Source organism: Saccopteryx leptura, chromosome 5, assembly GCF_036850995.1.
Source record: "Saccopteryx leptura isolate mSacLep1 chromosome 5, mSacLep1_pri_phased_curated, whole genome shotgun sequence".
Lineage (NCBI taxonomy): Eukaryota > Metazoa > Chordata > Mammalia > Chiroptera > Emballonuridae > Saccopteryx > Saccopteryx leptura.
The window spans coordinates 139800874-139818379 of NC_089507.1; positions in this window are offsets into that span (position 1 = coordinate 139800874).

Here is a 17506-nt window from a genome sequence, read left to right on the forward strand (position 1 = left end):
TCTGACATATTAACAAGAAAGAAAGAGGCCCTGGCCGGTTGGCTCAGCGGTAGAGCGTCGGCCTGACGTGCGGGGGACCCGGGTTCGATTTCCGGCCAGGGCACATAGGAGAAGCGCCCATTTGCTTCTCCACCCCCACCCCCTCCTTCCTCTCTGTCTCTCTCTTCCCCTCCCGCAGCCAAGGCTCCATTGGAGCAAAGATGGCCCGGGAGATGGGGATGGCTCCATGGCCTCTGCCCCAGGCGCTAGAGTGGCTCTGGTCGCGGCAGAGTGACGCCCCGCCCCCTGGTGGGCAGAGCATCGCCCCTGGTGGGCGTGCGGGGTGGATCCCGGTCGGGCGCATGCAGGAGTCTGTTTGACTGCGCATGCGGGAGTCTGTCTGTCTCTCCCCGTTTCCAGCTTCAGAAAAAACAAACAAACAAACAAACAAACAAAGAAGAGATACACACATATACACACAACTGAATAAAAATATACATTTGAATAAGCACTTCTCCTAAGAAGATATAAAAGGGCCAATAAGCATTACAAAAAAAATATGCTCAACATTATTGTTCGATAGAGAAACGCAAATCAAAACCACAAAGAAGCCCTGGCCGGTTGGCTCAGCGGTAGAGCGTCGGCCTAGCGTGCGGAGGACCCGGGTTCGATTCCCGGCCAGGGCATATAGGAGAAGTGCCCATTTGCTTCTCCACCCCTCCGCCGCGCTTTCCTCTCTGTCTCTCTCTTCCCCTCCCGCAGCCGAGGCTCCATTGGAGCAAAGATAGCCCGGGCGCTGGGGATGGCTCTGTGGCCTCTGCCTCAGGCGCTAGAGTGGCTCTGGTCGCAATATGGCGACGCCCAGGATGGGCAGAGCATCGCCCCCTGGTGGGCAGAGCGTCGCCCCTGGTGGGCGTGCCGGGTGGATCCCGGTCGGGCGCATGCGGGAGTCTGTCTGACTGTCCCTCCCTGTTTCCAGCTTCAGAAAAATGGAAAAAAAAAAAAAAAAAAAAAAAAAACCACAAAGAGATGCCATTTCCCTTTCACTAGGCAGGTTAGACACCGAGACAGACAGTAACAAGTGCTGGTGAGCACACGGACACCAGAGCCACCGTATGTCATGGGGGAAGGTGAAATAGGGCAGTCATTTCCTACCCTCTGTAGAGTAGTGATTGCCTAGGGCTGGAGAGATTGTTGGGGAGAAACTGGCAGCGCCTGCTAGTGGGTACAGTATTTCTTTATTGGGACAATAAAAATGTTCCAATATTCAGTGTGGCATTTGAATTATGCTTTAAATGGGTAAATTATATTGTATGTGAATTATATTTCTTTTTTTTTTTTTTTTTTTTTTTTCATTTTTTGTATTTTTCTGAAGCTGGAAACGGGGAGAGACAGTCAGACAGACTCCCGCATGCGCCCGACCGGGATCCACCCGGCACGCCCACCAGGGGGCGACGCTCTGCCCACCAGGGGGCGATGCTCTGCCCCTCCGGGGCGTCGCTCTGCCGGGACCAGAGCCACTCCAGCGCCTGGGGCAGAGGCCAAGGAGCCATCCCCAGCGCCCGGGCCATCTTTGCTCCAATGGAGCCTTGGCTGCGGGAGGGGAAGAGAGAGACAGAGAGGAAGGAGGGGGGCGGGGTAGAGAAGCAAATGGGCGCCTCTCCTATGTGCCCTGGCCGGGAATCGAACCCGGGTCCCCCGCATGCCAGGCCGACACTCTACCGCTGAGCCAACCGGCCAGGGCGTGAATTATATTTCAATGAAGTTGTTTATTTTTATTTGACTTATTTATTTTTGAGAGAGAGGCAGGGAGAGAGAGACAGGAGCATTGAGCTGCTGTCCTGACCGGGGAATCGATCCGGCAACCTCTGACTCTGGGACGACACGCCAACCAACCGAGCTATCCTTCCCCGGCTTAACTTTTTATTGATTTTTTTTAGAGAGACAAAGAGTGGAAGGGAGAGAGAGGGGAAAGGGAAAGGAAGCATTTGTTGTTCCACTGAGTCATGCATTTTTTGGGTTGCTTCCTGTGTGTACCCTGACTGGGGATTAAATCTGCAACTTTTGTTTCGGCATGACACTCAACCAACTGAGCTAAACGGCCAGGGCCTCAATAAAATTGTTATTATGAGAGCCTGACCAGGCGGTGGCACAGTGGATAGAGCATTGGACTCGGATGCGGAGGACCCAGGTTAGAGAACCCAAGGTTGCCAGCTTGAGCGCGGGCTCATTTGGTTTGAGCAAAGCTCACCAGCTTGAGCCCAAGGTCGCTGGCTCAAACAAGGGGTTACTCGGTCTGCTGTAGCCCCACGGTCAAGGCACATATGAAAAAAGCAATCAATGAACAACTAAGGTGTTGCAACAAAAATTGTTATTATGTTTAAAAAAAAAAAAAAGAGGAGAAAAGGAAGGCACAGAGAGGGAGCTTTTTGTTCCAAAGAGAAGCATTCAAACCCTCTTCATTACATCTAACATCCTTCCACAGGATCTGGAATTCGGAATAATTTGTGCCTCCAAGCCACAGTGATCTCTGTTCTAACCCTGGGGTTCCTGGTTGTGATCCATTAAGTGGTCCATGTCAACCCGAGGGAAGGAGTGTCAGGATGAGAATTAAACCCCAAAGGCCTGGCTGCTGGCCACCCAGCCAAGTGTCCAGTTGGTGGCCCTGCAAGAGGTCAGGTCACCACAGGAACAATTCATTGCCAAGAAGTAATTGAACAGGTCTAGACTTGACCATAAGCCTGAGCAGACGCCTGAATTCTCACTGTTAGGGTAGCTGATTAAAAAGAAAACTGAGAAAAGGGCAGCAGATAATTGAATGGGACTTGTTCAGTGTCGATGAATTTTTTGCCAAGCGCAACACTGAAAATGTTAAACACACAGTGCCTGTTTGTAAGATGAGGACTAAAACTTCTTGGGCTGCCTTGACACCTTTGAGCATCACAGGCCCCGAAGGCCCAGCCATGAGTGAGTTCCCCGTTCTCTCCAGAGATCCCCCACCCAGCCAGTGGCGCTCCTGGTCCTCAGCCTAACAGGTCTCACCTCCTCTGGACCAGCAAGGTCAGTCTCCTCAGTCCCCCCCCTTACGTGGATCCCCAGGAACCAGAGCAGGAGGGGAAGCAAGGAGCAGAAAGCAGATCCTGCCTGTTCTAAGCAGGACTCTTGGATGGGTGGGGTGGGGATGGGGATAGGCTGAACGGGGAAAGAAAATCTTTGAATTAGATATTGGGTGAGTTTTAAATTAACTTGATAGGCTGTTTAATGCCTGAACACAATCAGACTTTGATGGTAGCGTCTGTGTCCAGTGTCGCTAAGGTCCAGATGGAAGACCTGCGTGGATGTGGGTACCCGGAACCAGAGCCCTGGAGCACTGAGCACAGAGACCCAGGAACTCAGGGACTCAATGGCTCGGGTGATGGAGTTGCCAAGAAGCAGAAGCCAGGCATTCCAGAGATGGCAATGGCAGGGACCATGTCCAACCCAGTAGCAGGGCCAGCAGAGGGAGAGCTGTCCCCTGACCCAGGGGTCTGGCTCACCACAGACCCCCCTGTCTGTGGGCCTGTTTGTCCTCCGCGGGGGTGGGGGTGGGGCAGGAAGGGTCTCAGCACCAGCACAGCAAGTTGGGTGGCAGAGAATGGAAAAGGGGGCACCTGGATTTATACTTTGCATTCCATCCAGCTCAGACTGTTCATTTAATGGGCTCACAGTCCCGCTGGCCCCAGGAAATAAGACAAACAGTGCTTGGACAATGCCTGGGTGATCTGGACCCAAAGTAACATGGATTAATCCCCTGAGGAGGACCCCTGGGCACTCTTCTTTGAGTGAGCAGGTTACTCAGCCTGGGTCCTGGGTGCTTCCACGTGGCCAGGCTGACTCCCTCCTCTGGTGGCTCACATACCCCAGAACATAAGGGAAGAGACAGGGACACTCTCAGGGCTGCCTGGACATCTCTGTGTGTGTTTGATCATGGGTCAAAAATGTACTAAGAGAGTAAGCCACAGTACACACACTTCTGCCTACTCCTACCTGCCGGAGGTTCCAACATTGGAAAGGAGATGGGGGACCCCATGCATTTCCCCCCAGGACAGGCTGAGATCCCAGCTCCCAATCCTGTTGGAAGAATGTTGGTAATGCTCCCCTGCCAGGCTTTGCAGCAATGCCAAAGGTGGTGGTGGTGTGTGTGTGTGTGGGGGGGGGGGACAAGGAGAAGCTCAGGGCTGGTCTCTGAGCGGAAATGGCAGCCCGGCCCACCCAAACGCTCTATGCAGAGGACCCCAAAGAGCCAGGAGAAGGGAGAGTAGAGAGACAGCAGAACATATACCCTTCCCTCCAGCCCAGAGCATCCTCCCAGCCAAGGAAACAGAATGTTGTTTTGTTTGAGGCTCCTGGCTTCCAGGTGGAGACGCACCTGGAAAACTGAGCGAGAACTCCACTGCTTTACATAGGAGGAAGAAGCCAGACAATTTAGGGAACCAAGCACCTGCTGCTTCTACGGGGCTCTCCCGAGGAGTGTCAAACAAAGAGGGGTCTTTGGGAGGACCTGAAGGGAGAATCCAGGGACCACCTCAGCCAGCTGACACAGAGAACCCCTTTTTGTCATTTTAAGTGTAAAAAAGGTCAAGAATCACAAGGCTTCCCCCTTGTCTGGGTACTGATTCCAGGGAAGCAGGTCTCTAACCCCAGCGGCTGGGGCAGGTGGAGAGCAGGGCAGGAACCTCAGCTCCGCCAATGAACCCTGTACAAATCTGTAAGACCACATCCGCTCTGAAACCCATCCAGTTCCTCCCAAGGTAAAATGGCAAGTTAGCTCCAGAGGCCCTTCCTGGCAGCCCAGAGGGGCGCGGCTTCTGGACCAGATGGTCTTTATGCCCCTCCCTACCCACTCACCGGTCTCATTCTCTCTTCCAGCTCCTCAAGACCCACTGCTCCACCGCCCTTGACCCTGGGGCCTGCTCTGTCTGCCTCTGACTCTCCTCCCCATCTCGACCCAGGCTTCCAGTTCCCTCGGGAAGAACTAAAGACGGTCAGGAACCCGTGGAATCCCTCCCCTCCCCACATAACATGGACCTCCCCACACATTCCGCGGACACGCGGGCGTCCCCTTTCCGCTCTGGCATTAAGAGCTGGAGAAGTCATTTTTCTGCTGTTTTTGTGGGTGTTGCTCCCCCAAAGCCTCTGCTATCTCACCTCAGTGACTTGAGACTACGCTAACCACCAAGGCCTGACACAGCGTCTGGGCTGAAAGGTGTTCCGGCCACCTCAGGTACCAAGTACAGGAGTCTGGAGAGAGAAGGTGAGCACCGGCCAGTCACACACGGCCCCCCGCAGGCTCGGTGTCCACGTGTGCACCCAGGTCTAAGGGGGTCTTGACCCCAAACTTCTCAAATCTCTAAACTCCCAGACTGGCAGTTTGCACTTGAATTTGCATGTTGCTGGACACTCGGTCAGGGGCAGGAAGCATTCATCAGCGCGCCCACGAGAGCCCACTTTGCCCGAGGCTCCGAGGAAGGCACGTCTGTGTGTTCCAGACTGCTGCCAGGTTAGGCTCCCTGGGCACTCATTTCCTGCTGGCGAGGCCATGAGTCATCACCCTCCCTGCCCACCCCTCCCCTTCTAACCATTGCTCTAGGACCAGAGTCTGCAGAACAGAGGTCACGTGAAATCCTTTATTTAGCAAGAAAGTTCTCAACCTGGGGGAGGGGAGGACCACCAGAAGAGGTAGCTAGAAACAGCCTCCCCACGCTTCACTCCCACCCACCTCCTACCCTCACCACTGTTGGTTATGAGCATCTCGGGACAGTGGGGAACTCCTGGAACTCTCAGACGCCCACAAACATTCAGGACTCTGGAGCACTCGTTTTCTAACTGGTGAAAGGTGACTGTGGGGGGCTGAGGTCGAATGAGCAAACTGGGGTGCCGACCTCTCATAAAAGCCTGACAGCCCAGGAGAGTACCCCCCATTCTAACTTACTGTTGCACGTTCTATAAAAAAAGGTTGTCTGTCATCTGCCCACTGGGTGGCGCAGCACATTTTAGCCGTCAGCTCCCTGGGGCAGCTGGCCTTGCCCTGGTACCTGCTAACATTGCAGAGCCCGGAAATGCGCCCCCACCCTGCACCCCACACACCCCCACACACCCCGCAGCCCAGGTGCCAGGCTGCAGCCTGAGCAAATATTTCAGCATCACAATGTTTTCATTTGGACTAAGTCCAGCTGAATTTAACAGAAAAATAAAATCATGTCTTGAGCAAGAAAAAAGTTTTGTTTCATGTAAAAAAGCAACCTGGGGCTGGTATAAGAGCTCCATGAAGGAGTCCAAGACACCGCCTCTTTCCTTTTCACCCCAGTCACTTAAGACGTGGCCCTGGGCTTCCTAGCCCAAAGTGACTGCTGGAGCTCCAGCCATCACATCTGAGTACCAGGCTGTAGGACGGAGGGAAGGAGAGAAACGGCCCCACACTCTAAGGCAGGGGTCCCCAAACTTTTTACACAGGGGGCCAGTTCACTGTCCCTCAGACCATTGGAGGGCCGGACTATAAAAAAAACTATGAACAAATCCCTATGCACACTGCACATATCTTATTTTAAAGTAAAAAAAAACAAAACGGGAACAAACACAATATTTAAAATAAAGAACAAGTAAATTTAAATCAACAAACTGACCAGTATTTAAATGGGAACTATGCTCCTCTCACTGACCACCAATGAAAGAGGTGCCCCTTCCAGAAGTGCGGCAGGGGCCGGATAAATGGCCTCAGGGGGCCGCATGTGGCCCGCGGGCCGTAGTTTGGGGACCCCTGCTCTAAGGGGCTTTCCTGGAATCCAAAGAATCACTTTTCCTTTACATGTCATTGGCCAGATAAGGAGGCTGGGGACTAGAGTCTTTTGCCTGAGCACTACTGCCCCCAAATAATTTCACAGTTCCGTTTGGAGGAAGAGAGTGAGAATGGAGAGCATTATGCCACTAGAGATTCTTTTATACCCACAGAGCATATTGTCCGACCCCCGGAAACCAGGATAATGGAGGCCTCCCTCTCTGCCTACCTTTCAGTTGATATGACTTTCGAATATATTCTCCTCAACTTCAAGACTCCTACCTGAGTGTCTTACAAGAACTTCACCTCTGAAACCTCTAAGACAGCTCACCACCTTCCTTCCCGCCCCCAGTTCGAGGAGCCCCTCATCGCCGCCCCACCACCTAAGCCAAGAACTGGAAAGCCATCCTGAGCACCCCTTGACCCCCACAAGTCATTCCATCTCTTTACCCTGTGGATCCTACTTCTGAACACTTCCTGAATCCATTCCCATTCCATCTTCCCTTTGCCACAGTGACTTCCTGCTTGTCCACTCAGGCCTGCGGTGTCCTGCCACCACCCCCCCGCCCCAGGGCTCCCCTCCTCCACACCATCGTCAACCTTGCTTGCAGAGGAATCACTTTAAAATCCTGAATCAGACCATGTCACCTTTCTGATGAAAGCCTGCAGAGCTCCCCACTGGCCTTGGGGGAAATCTGAGCCCATTAGCATGCTCTGTTCAGCTGTTCAAGACAGGTCTGTAGCAGCAAAGCCCTGCAGAGTGTCAACAGGCATTGACCTGGACAGCCTGCCCATACTTGGCTGGCTGCCTCAGCCTGCAGGGCCTGACCCCATGAGTTCCTTTGACATTTGCAGAGTTTCTGCAGTGCCCAGCTCTACAGAGAGGGGGTGTCTGAGGCCCAGGCCCTTGATGTCCCATGCCTTATTGGGAAGCACTGATCCCCGAGGAAATAACTGGAAACTGTGGTGGAAATGCAGAGATACCCACTCCCCTCCCTGAGACTTGTGGGTGGCAAGAGTGAAACTGGGGTTGGAGGATATCTGGCAGAGGCCTGAGCCTAACTACGTGGGCCAGGCAGGGAAGGAAGGGCTCAGGCAGAGGGCGACAGACCCAAACTCAGAGCAGGGAGCTGCAGCCCCCCGGTGGGATGAGAGCAGGACATGGAAGGCAGGGAGGCACTGGCTCAGGCTAGGAGGGAGTGACGACCTTGAGATTTACTCTCCGGTGATGGGGTGCTTGGCAGGGCCCTCGGCAGGGCAGGGCGCCGTGCCATCTGTGACGGTAGGAGCTCGCCATGGTGACAGCCAGGAGGGTGGATTGGGGAAGAACCGGAGTGGAGGCAGAGAGACCATTTTAAATCTCTGGAAATATTCATGAGAGAGACGATAAGACACTAAATCAGGGCAGAAGTGGGAGAGATAGAACCAAGAGGCAGATTCCAGAACAATCCAGGAGGCAAAGCATAGGGGTGTGCTGGGGTGTAGAGAAGAAGGAGGGGCTGCAGCTTGTGGGGGCTTCAGGCTGGGTGTGAAGATAGTGCTAGCACCCTAGAGAAGGGCTTGGGGGGGCAGGGATGGGAGCCTGTCATAGACAGAGACAAAGAGAAAGAGAGAAAAAAACAGAGACAGAGAGAGAAAAACAGAGACAGAGAAAGACAGAGAAGAGAGAGGCAGAGAAACAGGGAGACAGAGGGACAGAGAGAGTGCACACACCAGCAAAGGCAAGTAAGGAAAGGCCAGGCCCCTGGGTGACAAGTCTTTCGCAATGTCTTTCACACGCCGCCCTCTCCTTTGAGCCTCTCGTTTTAGCTCCTCTTTAGCACTGCTACCTGTCACTTTGTGTTACTCAGGACATTTCTGGTTTCCACTGATAAAAACCCAGACTGCATGGAGGTTAAGGAGCGAGACACCCACCCTGAAATGCAGTGTGGGCGCCGCCTTCAGGGCAGGTGGGTTAGAGGACCAGGCCCTGGAGAAGGCAGGTCTGCTGACCCTTGCCTGGCTCACTGCCAGAGGCCAGTGTCCAGCCTGGGGCCTGGTCCCGCCAGACTGAGCTTATCCACACCTGAGAGGGGCAATTCTGCCCCCAAAGCCAGTCTGCAAGTTCCCCAGAAGGACATCTGTTGGCCAGGATCAATATACCATGGGGCCGAGGGCAAGGTCTATAAACCCTCTACAGCTCAGAGTCAACCTCCTGGTTGGGGTGGGGTGGGGAAGGTCAGGCAGCAGGCACAAGGAGAGCAATGGATGGGCCCTGGGCTCCTGCAGAAGCCCCTCCCCACGCTGATATGTCTCTCTCCTCTCCATTTCTCTCTCCTCCTTCCTTTCTCTCTCTCTCTGTCTTTCTATCTCTATCTCCCCCATCTTTCTCTCTTTCTCTCTCTCTCTCCCTCCTCCTTTCTCCACCACCTCTGTTTTCCCCTCTCCTCCCCTCACCCTGACCCCTGTGTGTCCTGCTGTCATCCCCCCACCCCAGCTGGGAGCTCCCCACTTCTCCCAATCAGCTGTCACTCTCTGCTCTCTCAGCCTCGTATCCCTCTTGAGTTGGAGGCCTTCACACACACGCACGCACCACGTTCTTGTGCTTCTATGACATTTAAGGTCCCCGTGGTTATCTGCACCCAGAGCTAAACAAAACGCTGATCTAGACAGGGTCTGGCCAGCACCAAGCGACACAGGCCGTCACCTCTGATCCGGACGCTCGCTCTCTCTAAGGCAGCCGAAGATGGCACTAGCGTCTTGGCAGCCTTGTTATCGCTGAGTCACACTGAGTTTTCTTGTTTCCAGAAAACATGTTGTCAAGATTATAAGCATCGCCCCTATGCTCATCAGAAGAAAACTCAAAAACACAGAACAATGGAAAGACTGTGCAAAAATCACCCATAATGCCTCCTTTCAATATAGGTCTCTTTGATCTTTTATTTATGCAGATGTAAAGACATTTTAAAACAAAGGTGAACTTAGTCAGTTTGTAGCTTTCCCTTAACCTTTTAGCAAAAACATATTGCATGTCATTAAACATCCTGTGAAACTTTCTGTGTATGTGTCGGTGGCTCTTCTTGTACGGGTCACTAATACCACAGCTGACAGTCTCTACTCTGCTGCATGCTTTTTTGCGTTATTTTATTTGACAACCTATCATGCAGCTTCCTGGAGAAGTAGATGTGGTCATTTTCCCAGTTTTGCAAAGAGGGAAACTCAGGCTTAGAGAGGTTAAATAACATGTCATCGTCACACAGCTAGTAAGGGGTGGGTCCAAGTTTTGAACCCAAGACAGCCTGGTTCACGGCTATGGTTTTCTCCATGCCATCTCTTCATCTCTGCACACACAGGTGTGCCCAAGCGATGTCTGTGTGTAAGAGAAGGGTGTCACCACTTTCCACCTGGTCTAAGATGAACCATAATGGATGATACTTCTTGGGAATAGGGGCAGGATCCTATATGCAAAACACCATTTTACTTTTTTTTTTTTTTTGTATTTTTCTGAAGTTAGAAGAAGTGGGGAGGCATTCAAACAGACTCCTGCATGCGCCCAACCAGAATCCACCTGGCATGCCCACCAGGGGGCGATGCTCTGCCCATCTGGGCCTTGCTCTATTGCAATCAGAGCCATTCTAGCGCCTGAAGCAGAGGCCATGGAGCCTCCGCAGAACCCGGGCCAACTTTGCTCCAATGGAGCCCTGGATGCGGGAGGAGAGGAGAGAGCTAGAGAGAAAGAAGAGGGGGAAGAGTGGAGAAGCAGGTGGGTGCTTCTTCTGTGTGCCCTGGCCGGAAATAGAACCTGGGACTTCCACACGCCGGGTATATGCTCTACCACTGAGCAAACCGGCAAGGGCCCATTTTACTTTAAAAAGAAATAAAAAACTTTAAGTCATGAAGTTGCAATATGGAGCCAATGACTGAAGTGAAGCCATGCCATGTGGGCTGGTGACATGGAGACAGAATCACTGAGTCATTCCAAAAACTAGAATTTGAACGGAACCTCCTCAACTTCTAAAGACCCATCCACATCAAAACCCACAGCAAAAATGGTACCTAATGGAGAAACTTGAGAAACATTCCATTAAGATTGGCAACAAGATAAAAATGCCGCTTAGTGCTGCTCTTATGAAACAAAGAACCGGAGGTCCTGACCAACGTTATAAAACAAGAAAAAAGAAATAAGATGCACAGGAATTGAGGGGAAAGAGATAAAAAAAATGTCATTATTTGCGGACAGTATGGTGATCCACATAGAAATTTGAACCAATGATTATAACAAATTAAAGCATTGTTGGATGGATGTAAGATCAACTTAAAAAATCAATAGCACTTTCCCCGGAACCACTGAGAATAGATATCAGACAATAAGATGCCACTCATAATAGCAAAAAAAACCCTAGAAAACATCTAAAACTATAACCAAAAAAACCCTCCTCTTAGATAAGGAAATTTTTACCTTCTCTTAAATGAGATACAAGAAGATCTCAGCAAATGGACTAATCCATGTTGTCGGATAAGATGACTTATTATACAAATGTCACATCCACCCAAATATTATCATAAGTGTAATCCTAATCAATTCCAGCTGGACTATTTTGTAGGAACTTAAACTTATTCTAAAATTTATAAGGAAGAATAAAAGTTCCCAAATTACTGAGACAACTTTAGAATGGAAGAACAAAAAAATAAATTGATCTTTATCAGCTATAAAGACATACTCCAAGGCCATAGTCATAAACCAGTGAAGTTCTTATACCATAACCAAAACAGAGAGTTCAGCCATAGACAAGAATATACAAGAATCTGGTTCATGAGAGAGAAGTCACCGCAAGTCTGTGTAGAAAGAACTTGCTTAGAAAGCAATTGTTAGCCCTGATCGGTTGGCTCAGTGGTAGAGCATTGGCCTGGCGTGCAGAAGTCCCGGGTTCGATTCCCGGCCAGGGCACACAGGAGAAGCGCCCATCTGCTTATCCACCCCTCCCCCTCTCCTTCCTCTCTGTCTCTCTCTTCCCCTCCTGCAGCGAGGCTCCTTTGGAGCAAAGATGGCCCGGGAGCTGGTGATGGCTCCTTGGCCTCTGCCCCAGGCGCTAGAGTGGCTCTGGTCACAACAGAGCGACGCCCCGAGGGGCAGAGCATCGCCCCCTGGTGTGCAGAGTGTCACCCCCTGGTGGGCGTGCTGGGTGGATCCCGGTCGGGCACATGCGGGAGTCTGTCTGACTGTCTCTCCCCGTTTCCAGCTTCAGAAAAATACAAAAAAAAAAAAAAAAAGAAAGCAATTGTTGGGGAAACTAGTTCTTTATATGAGGGGAGCCAGATTTCTATTGCATACCATATGCAAAAATGGGTTCCAGGTGAATTAAAGGTCTAAGTAAGAAAGAAGTAACTATAAAACTAAAAGGAAAAACATACACTAATCTATTTGATACCTGAAGTTGAATTCAGGGAACATTTCATAAATAAGACTTTTCCCTCCTTAAGGCACTCGCCACAGAAGACAAGGACGTGGAAAAACAACTGCACATACTGGGAATTAGAAAGTGACTGTGTGCACCCAGGAAGAGGCTCAGAGAGGACATTAGGTCTGCATCTCGGGCTGATCCTTGGCACAGCAGACAGCCTCCAACAATAAAGATAGTAATAAAAATAATGAAAAACAGCCAACCTTGGAGAAGGAGAAAATTGCCAGAGTTGCATTACTCAAATGTCCATTGTTCAACAACAACAACAACAAATCACAGGGAATACAAAGAAACAAAAAAGTATGGTCCATTCAAAGAAGAAAATAAAAATAATTCAATATAACTGTCCTGAAAAAGACCTAATGGCAAACATTAGGAAAAAGTCTTGAAAACAACTGTCTTAAAGACGCCTGAAGAACCAAAGGAAGATGTGGAGAAAAAGACGTGTGAACAAAACGGAAACGCTTCACAACGTTGACTTTGACAATGATATCTTGGATAGAACACAAAAGGCACAGGTAACAAAAGAAAAAAGATAGATAAATGGGACTTTCAGAAATGTTTTTAAAATTGGGTTGCCCATCTGGGCCTTGCTCCGTTGCAATCAGAGCCAATCTAGCGCCTGAAGCAGAGGCCATGGAGCCTCCTCAGAACTCGGGCCAACTTTTGCTCCAATGGAGCCCTGGCTGTGGGAGGAGAGGAGAGAGATGGAGAGAAAGAAGAGGGGGAAGAGTGGAGTAAAAAGACAACCTGATTAATGGGAGAAAACATTTGCAAATCATATATCTGATAAGGAACTCATATTCAGAACACAGAGAGAACTCCTAAAACTCAACAACCAAAAATATATATATAACCTAATTCAAATATGGGTAAAGGGCTTGAATAGATGTTTCTCCAAAGAAGATATACGAATGTAATAAGTACATGAAAGGATATTCAACATCAGTAATCATTAGGGAGATGCAAATTAAAACTATAGTGAAATACCATGGCATACCCACTAGGAAAAAACAAAAAGCAACTATTGGCAAGGATGTGGAAATCCAGGGACCTTGGGCAGTGTTGGTAGGAATGTAAAATAGTACAGCCACTATGGAAAATAGGACAGTGTTTCTTAAAAACGTTAAAGATAGAACTACCATGTGAGTCAAGCCATTCCGTGGCTGGGTATATACCCAAAAGAATTTAAGGCAAAGTCTCAAAGAGACACTTGCACACCCATGTTGATAGCAACATTATTCACAAGAGCTACAACACACAAGCAATCCAAGTGTCCTTTAATGGATGAATAATAGATAAGCAAAAATAAATGTGGTAGGTACATAAAACAGAATATTATGCAGCCTTAAAAAGGAAGGGGATCCTGAGGTGTGCTACAGCATGGATGAACTTCAAGGACATTAAGTTAAGTGAAACAAGTCAGATACAAAAATAGACACAGGCTGTATGATTCTGTTCGGATGAGCTTCTACAGTCGTCAAAATCATAGTCACGAAAAGTAGGAAGGCAGTTGCCAGGGACGGTGGTGAGGGGGAAATGGGGAGTTAATATTTAGCGGTATAAGGTATCAGGTTTACAAAACAAAAAGTTTCCAGGATGGAAGGTGGTGATCATTGCACAACAATGTGAATGTATTTAATACTCTTTAAACTACACACTCAAAAGTAGTTATGATGAGATCAAGCTGTCAGCTTGGTTGATTTCCTCTGAGGCATCTCTCCTTCCTTGGCTTGTGGATAGCCAACTGCTCCTTGTATCCTCACATGGTCATCACCCTGTATGTGTCTGTGTCCTAATCTCCTCTTCTTACAAGAATAACCAGTCTTACTAGACTGGGGCCAGCCCGCCCATATGACCTCATTTTATCTTAATGACGTCTTTAAAGGCCCTTTCTCCAAGTACAGTCACATTCCAAGGCACTGGGTGGGGTTAGGAATTCAACAGATGAATTTGAGGTGAGGGGCAGAGGGACACAATTTGGCCTGTACTCATATTGGGAGCTCAGGTTACGTGGAAACTAGAACAGCTGTTGTAGGACATGTGTTAGAGAAAGGGCAATGCTGGGCTTTCTCGGAGTCCACTGAGATGAGACAGCTTAGATATGAGGAAGGGCAGACCAGCTGGGGCATCCCCAGAATGACCTTGTGACTCAGCGGTCACACCATGAGCAGTAGGGTGGCTTGCAGGGCACATGGGAGACACAGGTGCCTTTGCATAACCCTCAGAGCCTGTGAGCCCACCTTTAGGGATTTCTCCCTGGGAAACGATCAGAAAAAGTTCTCGAAGGTGTTGGCCTCTTGCTGCAGGCCTGTATGTGATATCAGAAACTGGGTCACTGTAAAGGAGTGGCTGGTGAGGGAGCCTGGGCAAGTGAGTTGTTTGCAGCAGGACACACGAGACCCAGTTAATAAGGAACAATGGGAAATAGTTGGTTAGCAACTGTCAGCGGTGGACAGTATCTGTGGGTCATCATCCTAGCAGGGAAAACAGTTGCTAGTTCCCAATTTACCACCGGCCGCGATATGTACCAGACCCCTCATGTAGTCATTCTCAGTGTACAGGACCCCAGCCATGCCAGGGACCAGAATCTACATGTTTCACACCAGAGCATTCTCCTCCCCGATCTCAGAAACCCCAGCAGTGAAATAATTCACCTAAACATTGCTTGGTGAGCACAGGATCAGAGCCAAGCCAGGCAGCTGACATGGGGGGGACACTTTACCCCCGCTGTCAGCCCCACAACACCCCCACCCGAGCTGAGCTGCTCTCCCATAACCTGATTATTCACATCACTCAGATTCAACGTCCCAGTCCCCAGACAGTACTGGACAGACACTGTCAGTACCCTGAATCCCCATTTTGTGATGTGTCTATGCCCCAAATCCCGATGTTTTTGTTTTGTTTCTTTCCTGTCACATTATTTCTTTAGCTCTATCCATTGACATCTCTTTGGCTTATGTTTGGCCCAGAGGTGCGCTGTGTCTTACCATCTGTGTTGATTTTATCCATCAAGCCTGCAGAGTCTTGAGGGGACCCTAGTTCTCCCCGTCTGGGGTAACCAGGTCTGACGCCCTGCAGGCTAATGCAACCAACACTCCGGTGGACGGTGAGGGCTGCAGCACCATTTGCAGCCAGCATCTCATAACTATACTCTACAAGCAGCGGCTGAAGTGTTGGGGTTGTTCTACCTTGAGAGGGAAAGGTTGAGGGGAACAGGGAATCTGCCTAACCCATCGAGTCATTGTCATGGGGTTGGTCTGTCGGGGCTGCCGAAAGAAGACACAGAATCGATAAATGGAAGTTACAAGAAGACGGTTTGTTGTAAAAATAGACATTGTTCGATCAAGTACGACATGCTCACTCCTTCCCAGAGGTCCATGCCCCTGAGATGTGGAGGACTCCTTGGTGGAACATTCTAGGAGGAAGGACTCTGCATTTACCATGAGCATAGGCTCTTTCCTTCTCTCCTGAAAACAGAGAGCCTTTAATTCCTTGCGTCCTTTATTTTTCAGAGATATTTTTACAATCCTTTTGGAAAAGGTCTTTCCTGTGGCTGACCTCACCAACACATCCCATGGGTGACAGCTGTGCTTTCCCCTGTCCTGGCCTGAGTCTCAAAGTGTGAAAACCCCTTTCCTGATGTTGCAGCCGAGGCCACATTAAAATCCATAAAGGGAATCGTTGGGCAATGACATGCCAAATGCAAAGGCAGAAGTTACCATGTTGATGGAGTGAAGCAGTGAATGTTAGTGTCCCCCAAATACCCTTGTGCTCCTTATATTTCCCAGACTCCTTTCCGTCCACGTGGGGCTATGTGACCAGCCCACCCAAGGCACAAGGAACAAATGTGCCTCTTCCGGCTCCGCGTGGCAGCAACTGGACAGACCCCACGTTGAGAGGACAGAGCCACAGATGTCAGCAACTTCAACTCTGTCACACCACGGAGCAGAACAATGTGGATTTGGCACTAACAAGAAGCAAACCATGGCTTGCATCAAGCCTCTGAGATTTTGGAGTTTGCCTACCCTGGCAGATAGCATGGCTTAACCTGACTGTTTCACATAGCCTTTAAATGTTCATAACCTCATGTGGGGAGGTAAAAATTGCTCCCATTTTACAGATGCAGTATCTGAGGCTCTGAGACTTTAAGACATGTCTCCAAGGTCACGCAACCAGCAACCAGCATATACTGGAACTCATATTTGAACCCAAATATGTCCAACTCCAAGGCAAATGTTCCCACCACTCCCTTTCTTAATAGAGGGCAGTCCCCAGTTGACCTGTTCACTGGAAATTCCTTCCCTCCCCTAGGCCCGACTCCATACTTTCCTATATGTACTATTGAGTGGGGAAAAGTAACAATTAAATTCAGCATTTAAAAAACGTTTATAAGGTTAATTTTTGCTAGCCTGGATTGTCCCTGAACCCTAACCCTCAAGAACCTTCTGAAAATATCTGGTTCAGGAAAAACTCACCTGCTTCAATATGAATAATATTTAGATATGCACAAAATCTATGCAAAAACCTGGTTTCATCCAAACGAAAGAAAGAAAAAATGGCAGTTGAAAAATACTTGTAAAAAAAAAAACTGGGTTGCAAGGAAGAGATAAAAATTGTATCCAAATATTTTGCCATGAATTTGTTAAACTGAGAAAAACAGAAGGCTGCGAAGAGCCAAGTTGTCAAAACGCAGGAAAGGGGAGAATCAAAAATAAAGTCATCCCACAAACGAAGACAACACTGGAAACAGCACAAGTGAGAACAGACATCTTTGGGTACAGGAAGGGACACAGAGAACATCAGTTAGAAAGAGCTCCAACTTGCACAATTGTGGTGTCTGGAGAGGTAAATCTAAGTAACAACGAATCTTTAAAGAAGTAATCATTCATTTGCATGTCCCAAAGGAAAGAAAGCACTTCTTCCCATCTATTGGCCATTTGGCATTGCTCTTCAGTCACATGCTTGGTTCTCTTCTTCTACCCATTTTTCTGTTGGGTCACCTGCCTTCTTCCTGTTGATTTGCAGGGGTTCTTTGTATGCTCTACAGGTGGGTCTTTTGAAGGCTACATGCATTGTAAATATCTTTTTCCACTCTGTGGCTTGGCTTTGTTCCTCTCAAAATGTTTTTATTTTTAAATAAACCTTTTATTTTGGAATAATGTTAGATCAACAAAAAGGTTGCAAAGATAAGACAGAGTTGATTTACAATGGCATTTAAGCTCCTGAAAACCACTCCTCAAATCCTTTAAAAATTGATGTGTAAAAAAGG